We start from the raw sequence: 10,629 nt of genomic DNA, 5'->3' as shown, positions 1-10,629 counted from the left end.
GTTGCTTTATCTAGGCTGGTCCATCAACCACCTGTCTCTACCTATTGAATAGTGTCTAAAACTGTATTTTGCATCTATCAACTAGTCACAATTCCTGTCCGATCACCACATGGTTGCATCATTGTGCCTGTTTTACAAGTATTTTGTATAGATATTAGATAAGTTATATTTTTTATAATAAGTAAGTTATATTTTTTATATAATAAATAATTTACATTTTTAAATAATAAGTAATTTATATTTTTTACAAATAGGTAAGTTATATTTTATATAATAGATAAGTTATATTTTTTATATATTAGGTAAGTTATATTTTTATATAATAAGTGAGTAATTTTTTATATAATAAGTATGTTATTTTTATATAATATGGAAGCTATATATTTTATATAATAGGTAATTTATATTTCATATAAATTATATTTTTACATAATAAATAATCATATTTTATATAATAAGTTATATATTTTATATAAGGAAGTTATATCATTTATATAATAATAAGTTATATTTTTCATATAATAATTAAGTTATATTATTTATATCATAGTTAAGTTATATTTCTTCCATAATAAGTAAGTTATATTTTTTTATATAAACGGTAAGTTATATTTTTATATAGTAAGTAACTTATTCTACATAATAAGTAAGTTATATTTTATATAATAAGTAAATTATATTTTTTACATAATAGGTAAGTTATATTTTTATATGATAGATAAATTATATTTTTATATGATAGATAAATTATATTTTTTACATAATAGGTAAGTTATATTTTTATATGATAGATAAATTATATTTTTATATGATAGATAAATTATATTTTTTACATAATAGGTAAGTTATATTTTTATATGATAGGTAAATTATATTTTTATATGATAGATAAATTATATTTTTTACATAATAGGTAAGTTTGTTTATATAATAGGTTAGTTATATTTTTATTTTATTCATAAGTTATAGTTTATATATAATACTTATTATATATAAAATATAACTGATGTATAAAGTTATATGTTTCATACAATAAGTAAGTTATTTTTTCTATAACAAGTAAGTTATATTTTTTATATAATAGGTAAGTTACATTTTTTATATAATAAGTAAGTTATTTTTTCTATCATAAGTAAGTTATATTTTAATATAATAGGTAAGTTATATTTTTATATAATAAATGTTATATTTTTCATACAAGTAAGTTATATTTTTACATAATAGGTAAGTCATATATTTTACATAATAGCTAAGTGATATTTTTGTATAATAGGTAAGGTCTATTTTTTATCCTGTCCATCTACAAGACCACTATTCACCTATGTATAGAGTATTGTTGCTTTATCTGGGCCGGTCCATCTATCATTTGTCTCTCCATTGGATAGGGTCTTAAAATGTATTTTTCATCTATCAACTAGTCCCAACTCCTATCCGATCACTGCATTGTTGCATCACTGTGTCTTTTTTTACTAGTATTTTAATTGGATGTGCTCTGATGAACTCATTGTACTTGTGTCCCCTTGGCTGCTGAGGTCCCTAAATATCAGAAAGTTTGCTACTTTAATACCTGCTTCCATAGAACGGCTAGGCTTTGGAATTCCCTGCCTGCTACCTGCTTCCCCAACTATACTGATATGAAGATCCAACATCTTACCTTAGGAATGTCTCCAATTTGTAGCCCTTATATCTAAATAGCAATGTCTCTTGTTTCAGGTGAAGGTGTGTAAAAAAAAAGGTTAGGTATTTTTACACAATACATTAGCTGTTACATAAGAAGTTAGATATATCACTTTCTATAATAGTTCTCGAGTGATTAACCAAAATCGAAATAGGAAATCAATAAAAATCCTAATATTTGAATTGTCATAACCGGTATCGGAATTGTAACATTGTTTAAAGTTTTCTATTCTATTTAATAATACTAATAAGATGATAAATAGTTGGGGAGGTTTTGCCTACAAGTAAACTAAAATTGAGAAATTGTAAATACATTAAAATAACATCTATTTTTTTACTCGTGTAAAAAAGACTAAAAAAACAAACACTGCATGAATTCGCTAGCAAGTAATCTTTTTTTTTTTTTTTTTTTTACACAGTGATCACCACTTATCAATGCCCGGAAGCCACTCAGGGATAAGGGTTATTGCAAGTACATTACGTTAGTGAGATTTGCTGATATGTTTACTTAAGGGGGCGATTCATTAGGAATTTGTTAACATTGGACTTGAAGACAACCAAGTTGTAGTCCGGAGGGAAGCAGGCAGACGGAACAGAGTTCCACAGGCGTGCAGTTCTAAGAAAGAAGCTTTTTTCATGGAATCCGCGTTTTGATTTAGGCACAGATATAGAGTGGGGGGAATTTTTCACAGTGGATTCAGCTAGACGGGTGTTTTTCGTGAAAGATTGGCGAGGGGGGACCAGAGATTGGAGTTCAGACGAGCATCTGCCATGGAAATAACGATAAAACAAGGATAGGCTCGCAACGTCTCTTCTGTGGGAGAGAGGTTGCAGGGTAGAGAAAAGGGCATCCCCCACTAAGCCACGAAGTATATTTTTGTACTCTGTCAAGGCAGGATAGGCTGTTTTTAGCAGCTCCTGCCCAGATATGGCAACAGTATTCCATCCTTGGACGTACTTGGCTTTTATATAGATAGAGAATTGCATCCGTAGTGAGATATCTTCTGGAGCGGTAGAAGGATCCCACCATCTTTCCAGCGACCTTGGCAACAGACTTGATGTACGTGTTCCATTTCAGATCAGGAGTAAATGTCAAACCCAGAATCTTTAAATAACTGTAGTTTATTTACAAGTTTTCCAAAAATATTTTTAAAATTTAATCAAATATTTTTGTCAGTATTTTTATACTGACAAACATTTTTGATGATTAAATTAAAAGTATAATATAGAAATAGTTTTCAATTTTGTGATATAGTGACCTTTTGTCCGGTGGCCTTTTTTTTCTGGTTCGGTACCTCAGTATTGGTCAACGACCGTACGAGAGGCGGCCAAAAAGTCTGCAACAGACTTTGAACTGTGAACATGAAAGGCTTAGTCTGTAGTTAAATTATATAAAAGGTATGGATTTTAAAGATTTTTATGACATTGTGTTAGAATACACTTTGGCGTCCGTTATTCTTTGATTTTGAGTTTCTATGTGTTTGTAGTTGTAAAACCAAATTACTGGCTATCTAATGTGGATTCCGGTGTATATAGAAAGTAATAAAATCAAAGACTAATGAAATGATTCTTGGTTAATATTGTTGAAAGCATTTGGCAGTTCTTTTGTAAATTACATGAAAGATTGGAAATTTGCCAACATAAAAATGTTATATCTACTGTTATGTAAAAGTAAGTTTGTGTGTATGTGTGTGTGTGTGTGTGTGTGTGTGTGTGTGTGTGTGTGTGTGTGTGTGTGTGTGTGTGTGTGACGGAAAGAGTTCTTTATGAACTCAGAAACAGCTGTATCAATATTTTGAAAAAATTTACGCAAAGGTGCTTGATGTGTATGGGAGTTTTCATACGTAGGTTTTGTAAAGGTGTGCTTCGGATAAGTATCGAAAATCGATAATTGAAAAATCCGATTAAAAAATGTCCGGTTTTGACCAAAGTTAAGACTGTTATACAATCTAACACCATAAGCGCATTTGAAAAGTTTTATTACCGCACAAGCAGAAAGTATTTTCTTATACAAGGACTTATAAAGTCAACACTAAATATTTAGTTCGAAATGAATGTTTCCTTTTAGAACACAACTGAACGATGATGATTGACTTTTGTACATTTAACTGTGATTCAAGTAATTATGTAAAAATAATTTTATAAAATCAACAGATAAGACAGGGGCGCGTTCGAAATGAGTGTTTGTGTTTTGAACACTATGGAATCATGATACTTAAGTTTTGTATTTTTATCGTTAAGTGAAGCTATTACTTACATATAATTTTATGAAGTTGACAGGAGATTCTCTACAGTGCAATTTACTGTGGACTAAGTCACTGTCGGGAGTCATGTAAGGCGTTCTCTCGGTACACTGGGGAAGTTCTTACCTCGAGCAGACAATTTTAGTTTTTCTCTACAAGCTCTAGTTTGTATGCAATTTACAGTTAATGAAAGTGTACATACCTTAACTACTGTAAACCATGTGTAAGCCTTTAAAATACCTTATATATAGATAACTTCTAATATTTTGACAATTTTTCTTTTGTTTCAGTTCAAACATGGCTTCCAAAATGAGGCATTATTACAGAAACATGCCTGATGCCTTCCATAACATACTCGGATGTTACGCACCAATCGTAGGAAATTAAACATATCCTCATTCGTCATGCATACCAACAAGACATGTTTTGAAGTTCATCAAGACAGGCAATGCGCTTCACATGATATATGCCATAATTGTGAGGAAATACTTCGAGACTTGACCAAAGGAAAACGCAAAGATCTGCCTTTTTGAGTTCCAATGATTTGGCACGAATCCACCAACCATGTTACTAACTAATTTTTGGGAAGAAAAACGTCAAAAAATTACATATCCAAACATTCCCTCAGCACTTCGGTCTGTTCCTCACTCTGAAGAAGTTCCTCTTTCAGTTTTCAAAGGCTTGTCTTCATGAGACGATAGCGATATTGGACATGATACAAGCACAATTGTGACAGTGAACTGTCACAAAAGTGTTTACAACCGGAGGACGGTTCTTCAGACACTGAACCGTTCCCTGTCGTCAAGCCGCTTCCCTTTGCTGAAGTAAATGATTTATTCCGGGAATGAGGTCTTTCAAAGAAAGCAGCAGATCTTTTAGCATCAAGATTACAAGAGATATCTTGTTGATCATTCTGTTAACGTATCATGTTTCAGAAAACGTGAGCAGCTTTCAAAAGACAGTTTGTTTTACTGCCTTTACATCTTAGGTCTTTTCAAACGCTTCTTATGTCAAAACGCAGTAAAAGTGTGTTCTTCTACATAATATAATATATATATATATTTATATATATATATATATATATATATATATATATATATATATATGGAGCAGTACCTATTCGTCACTAAGTGCATTTGCGGGAGGAGTATGATGATATGAGAATTGTCATTGACTTATAAAAGTATCATAAACACAATTGGATCATTTGTATAGACTTTTCGTCTTGACAAACGGAAAAGTTTCACCAAGTTTTCGTGTTTTCTCTGTATGCGGAACAGCTGAGCACGAGACAGATATTGGGTTCAGAAGGACTTGCCTATTCGTGACGCACTTGTGTAAGCATGCGAAATATCACACAAGACCCAACTGTAAACATAGTTAAGATCATCTATTCTCTTCATATTCAATTAAGTTTGATGAAGCAAAGGTGAATGTTTCCAATGCATCATCACAGCTTTACCAGTTGAGATCAGAACAGGCATTTGATGAACCACAGATTACAATGACGATCAATTTGCTGCTAAGATGACCACTTTAGAAGGGGTAACATGGTTATCCTTTGTGTCAGTCGTTTAGAATTTCCTTGGAAACAATAAGGCGGAGAACTTCAGTGATCTTCAGTGAATAGAATGGTCCTCACTTTGCATGATTTTAGGTGCAACGTGCGCATCAAACTTCATTTTTTTTTATCAGTTCACTGACAATATGGGGACTGTGAGTGATGAAAAAGAAAAACGATTCCACCAAGACCTAAAGATCATGGAAGAACGCTACCATGGTCGCTGGGAATAAAGCATGATGGCTGACTACTGTTGGAGCATCAAACGAAATTGCTCAGATGAAGTGTACAAACGCAAAAGTTACAAACGGAAATTCCTGCCACACAAAGAAATTGATAAGCTTCCGTCAGGTGTGGTGATGTTCTTAAGCATGCTAATCTAACTTTAGGATGGATGTTGTTAATGTTGTTTCTTTTGTCATAATGAATGGAAATAACTTTTATACCGTTTTAAAATTCAAGTAAACAATAAAATTTTGACTGATATTGCAATTTCCTTTAATAATTAAAATTAAAATAAACCAATAAAAATGTGGAATTGCATTAAATTTGTAGTTGCAGACAAAAAAAAACACTTAGGATTTGAAACAAACGCACTCAAATTGAGTATAGAAAAGATTTTTAATAAAACAAAATAAATGCTATTAGTTCTGAAAAAGACGTATTTAAAGTTTGATGTCAACGAAGAGATAGTCTGTCTTCTTTAAAAAATAAATAAGAATATATATATATATATATATATATCAATATGTCAATATATCTATAAAAGTGAACGTGTCTGTTTGTGTGTCTGCGTGTCTATGTGTGTACATTTCCCTACGCAATAACTTTCTCAATTTTAAGTCTACAGACTCGAAATTTGATATACAAGGTACTGAGATTTGCGAAAATCTTGGTGACCGGTTTTCGGCCAGAAATTTAGCTGTTAAAGGGTCAAACTTCAACGATTTGACCTTTGAGAACTCTACCATATAATACATGGATCTAACTTAATAACTTGATTTGAGCTCAAAACAATAAATGTTAAGGGGTCATAATAGGGGTCAAACTTAAATTAATAATGACAATTTTTGGTGTAAAATTGAAATTTTACATAAACGGTATTCAGAGATAGGGCTAATTTTTTAATCTGTTTGGGTTGAAAATCTGAGCTACCAAAAATTAAATGTATATATGTATCTTTGCATGCCTGCAAAGATACATACATTCATTTAATTTAATACTTTGACAGAGGCAACGGGTTTACACAAGATCAGTATCGTTTTGAAGCTCAACCCTTCAGACGACAAAAACCGAAAAATTGGCTAAAGCATTAATTTCTTCAGCCTCAACTGGGCACTTTTCTGCAGGGAAGGATCGCTTTTTTCGCCGATATTTTCGAAAGTCATCCCCTCTTTTTGAGTGTCTAGCCTTAATTTAAACCTACGTCACTTCCGGTTTGTTGATTTGAACATTTTAAAGCAAAATAACTGCAACGCGAATTTTTTTTTACCTTTATAGAATAAACGAGTGTTTATTTTTAAAGAGAGAGATATATTTCGGAGATAGACTCCTTTTTCAATCTCTCTCTCTCTCTCTCTCTCTCTCTATATATATATATATATATATATATATATATATATATATATATATATATATATATATATATATTATATCTCTTATTCTTCGCCATGGTGTCGTGGAAGAATTTGAATTGAGTCCACGTGATGTTAGCTGCGGATTTTTATGAAGCCGGATAATAACGCGTGGTCGCGCATGGTTTGAAAACCTGGGTAGTTTATCCATTAAAAGCGTTGAGTGAAATTTGAAAATTAAATAAGATACGTGTTGAATTGAACACGTTGAGGTCAAATAACTGCAACGCGATTTTTTTTTTTTACCTTTATAAAATAAACGAGTGTGTGTTTTTAAAGAGAGGGATATATTTCGGGGATAGACTCCTTTTTCAATCTACACCATGGCGAAGATTAAGAGAAAAAACATATACATTGAAAATGGATTCTATCTCCGAAACATATCTCTCTCTTTAAAAATATATCAGCACCGTCTTTCGTGGACGAGCGTATAAGAGCGTACGTTCGTAAGCTACAGGTTAAACGTCCGCTCCCTGTTTTCTTTGTGAATGTTTACATTTACGCAGAGTTCTCCGTTTGTAGTTTTGTTTTATCCAATTAACAAACTTTTACTTGTTTCTTTTCTTTATTTTTTTAATATTTCATTTTCTTTCATTTTTACGTGCGCGTATTTTATCTTTAATTAATTTTTTCGTTTTCTGCATTTCTTAGAAGGAAAATTCATATATCAACTTTTTTTTTAATCTTTAATTTATTGTAATAAACATTTTGACATTTTTTTTTCACGAGGAAAATTCATACAGCAACTTTGTTTTAAAACCTTTAATTTATTGTAATAAACATTTTGACATTTTTTTTTTCACGAGGAAAATTCATACATACACTTTTTGTTAAAATATTTAATTTATTGTAATAAAAATATATAAACAAAGCGGTTTAGTTTGTGATTACATAAATTTAAACTGAAGAATGGTGCATAAAAAACAACGCGCACGAACAAAATGAAAGAAAACAAATATTGTCCTTTGGGTATTTCGTTACGTTTTATTGAAAAATTAACGCGGGTCGTAAAAGGCTAATAAAAAGAAAAAATCAGTGTGTGCAGGGACCACTTTCCTGATGTTTTACCCTTTTTTTTAAAACCTCCATTTATTTTCGGGATGTTTTCTGGATTTTTTTGTTGTTATTTTTGTTTTGTTTTGGGGTTTATTTTCAATTTTGTTTTATTTTAGATTTTGTTTTTTTGTTTTATTTTTCTTGCATTACGACGATAAGTGACATAATAGCAATCAACTATTGCAGTAATTAATGAAATACTTAATAAATGATAAACAGACGACAGAAACTTTGAGGCGAACTTAAAAATAGTTGGAGGAGGGCGGTAAGTAACCAGTCATCATTACCACAGATGTCTTTTTTTTGTTTTTGTTTTTGGGTTTTTTTCTTCCCATCCCTGTGAGACGCAACAACAACAACAGCAACAACCGTACTATACTTTTTTTCGAGATAGGAGACACGCTTCCATTGGGCAACGCCGGTTAGCGGGTACTGCTAGTATAATATACAATATTCAAATATAGATAATACAATGCGGGTGTATCTCAGGGGTCGATCCTTGGACCTCTATTATTTCTGATATTCATAAATGACTTACCTAATAAAATTGTCTCTGAGATAGTTTTATTTGCCGACGACACCACCTTCTATAGCCGGCACGTGGGGGAAAACTAATGAGCACATATCTAAGGTAATGGCCCAAACCCCTTCAGTCTGTAGTGAAATGGGGTCAAAATGGATGGCAACGTTCAATGCTTCCAAGACAAAGCTCGTTTTCTTTAATAATTACATGAAACCTTACCAGTCACGAATAGCTATAGAGGTACATTACCTGAAAGCACTTCGTCCAAGCTCCTTAGCTTAACGTTCACAGGAAACATGGGTTGGAATAGATACATCGAGATTATTGCTAAGGCTGCTGCAAAGAAGGTGAACTCTCTCGATCGTGCTAGAAAGTTACTTACGCATGAAAGTATCCTGTATCTCTACGAAGCCACCATTCGCCCATGTATGAAGTACTGCTGTCACATTTGGGCTGGTGCATCTGCAACTAGTCTCTCGCTCCTGGACATGATCTAAAAGAGAATCGCCAACCTAATTGGTCCCGAACTGTCATCTAAACTTCACATCGATTAAATGTTGCATCTCTCTGCCTGTTTTACAAGTATTTTAATGGTGGATGCTCTGACAATAATACCCCCGACAAACCTGACAAACAGCGAAGTCCCACCCCTACACAGTCGAGATCCCTAGATATAAGAAAGCCTTCCATTCTAATAGTTTCTTCCCCAGAACTGCTAGACTTTGGAATTTTCTTCCGGTTTCCTGCTTCCCCAACTGTACTGACATGCAGAAGTTTAAGTGTAATGCATCTTGCTGCTGAACTCCCTACATAGTACCCCTGCAACTTAGGTCCCTGATAGTAGCCCCCTACATCAAAGTGGCAATGTGTCTTGTTTGGGGTGAAAATGTAATAAAAAAACAATATATATATATATATATATATATATATATATATATATATATATATATATATATATAGTATGTGTAAAGTTTTGAAAATATATTAAGCAAATAAAGTAAATAGAATTTTTCGCGTTACATCGTCGTTAGGATTCGTCAGGCTATTGCTTAATATTGCAATAGCTTCACCGATCCTCACGACGATAGAATGTGGAAAATTCTGTGTAGCTTAATTGCCATATATATATATTGTAAAAACTAACTACCTACGTATCGAGCACTGTCGAAGTAAATACTCAAAATATTTCCATAAAATTTTATATCGATACATAATATATATATATATATCAGGAATTTTTATTTATATATATATATATATATATATATATATATATATATATATATATATATATAAACTAATTCCTGAGGTTAAAACGTTATTAGCTGACTTTTCAAAACAATATCTCTTTCCTGCTGGTCAGCCGTCTTGTCGATCATAATCCGGACCAAGAAGCCGGGGGAGGGGAACATTATCTTATTCTATTTTAAGGGAAAACGGAGATAAGCCCTTTCCTCGACGTTCACCCCATCCTTTTTCTTCCTGGTCCTCTTCTTTCTTCTTTTCCTCTTTTCTTTTCCTCCCCGTTGCCAGCGAAATTCCCCTCGAAATAAATATGAATCATATTTTAATATGAAGCTTTTTTTGTTGATATTATTGGGGGATATCGGGGAAGTGAGGCGGACGTTTCAAATGAAAAGATCAAAATATATTCGATTTTTGAGCAGCTCAGATATCTGGGATATTGATGGCGATTTCCAAGTTGTGATCCTCGCATTTTCTTAAAAGGTTTTGAATGTCGGTCCGTGAAGGTTCTTGATATTGTGCAGGAAAGTATTTGTAATTTGATTGGCCACACCTTTTCTTTTTCACTGCAACCCCCCTCTCTCTCTCTCTCTCTCTCTCTCTCTTTCTTTCTCTATCTTCCTCTCTCTCACACATACAGACGTGATGTTGCTAGTTTCAGTTTTTATAAATACTATTATGGTATGCGTT

The sequence above is a fragment of the Euprymna scolopes genome, chromosome 42, assembly GCF_053919585.1.
Source record: "Euprymna scolopes isolate OS-2025 chromosome 42, ASM5391958v1, whole genome shotgun sequence".
In the NCBI taxonomy this organism is placed as follows: domain Eukaryota; kingdom Metazoa; phylum Mollusca; class Cephalopoda; order Sepiida; family Sepiolidae; genus Euprymna; species Euprymna scolopes.
The sequence above is the reverse complement of the archived record's forward strand: the minus strand, read 5'-3'. Positions refer to the sequence as shown.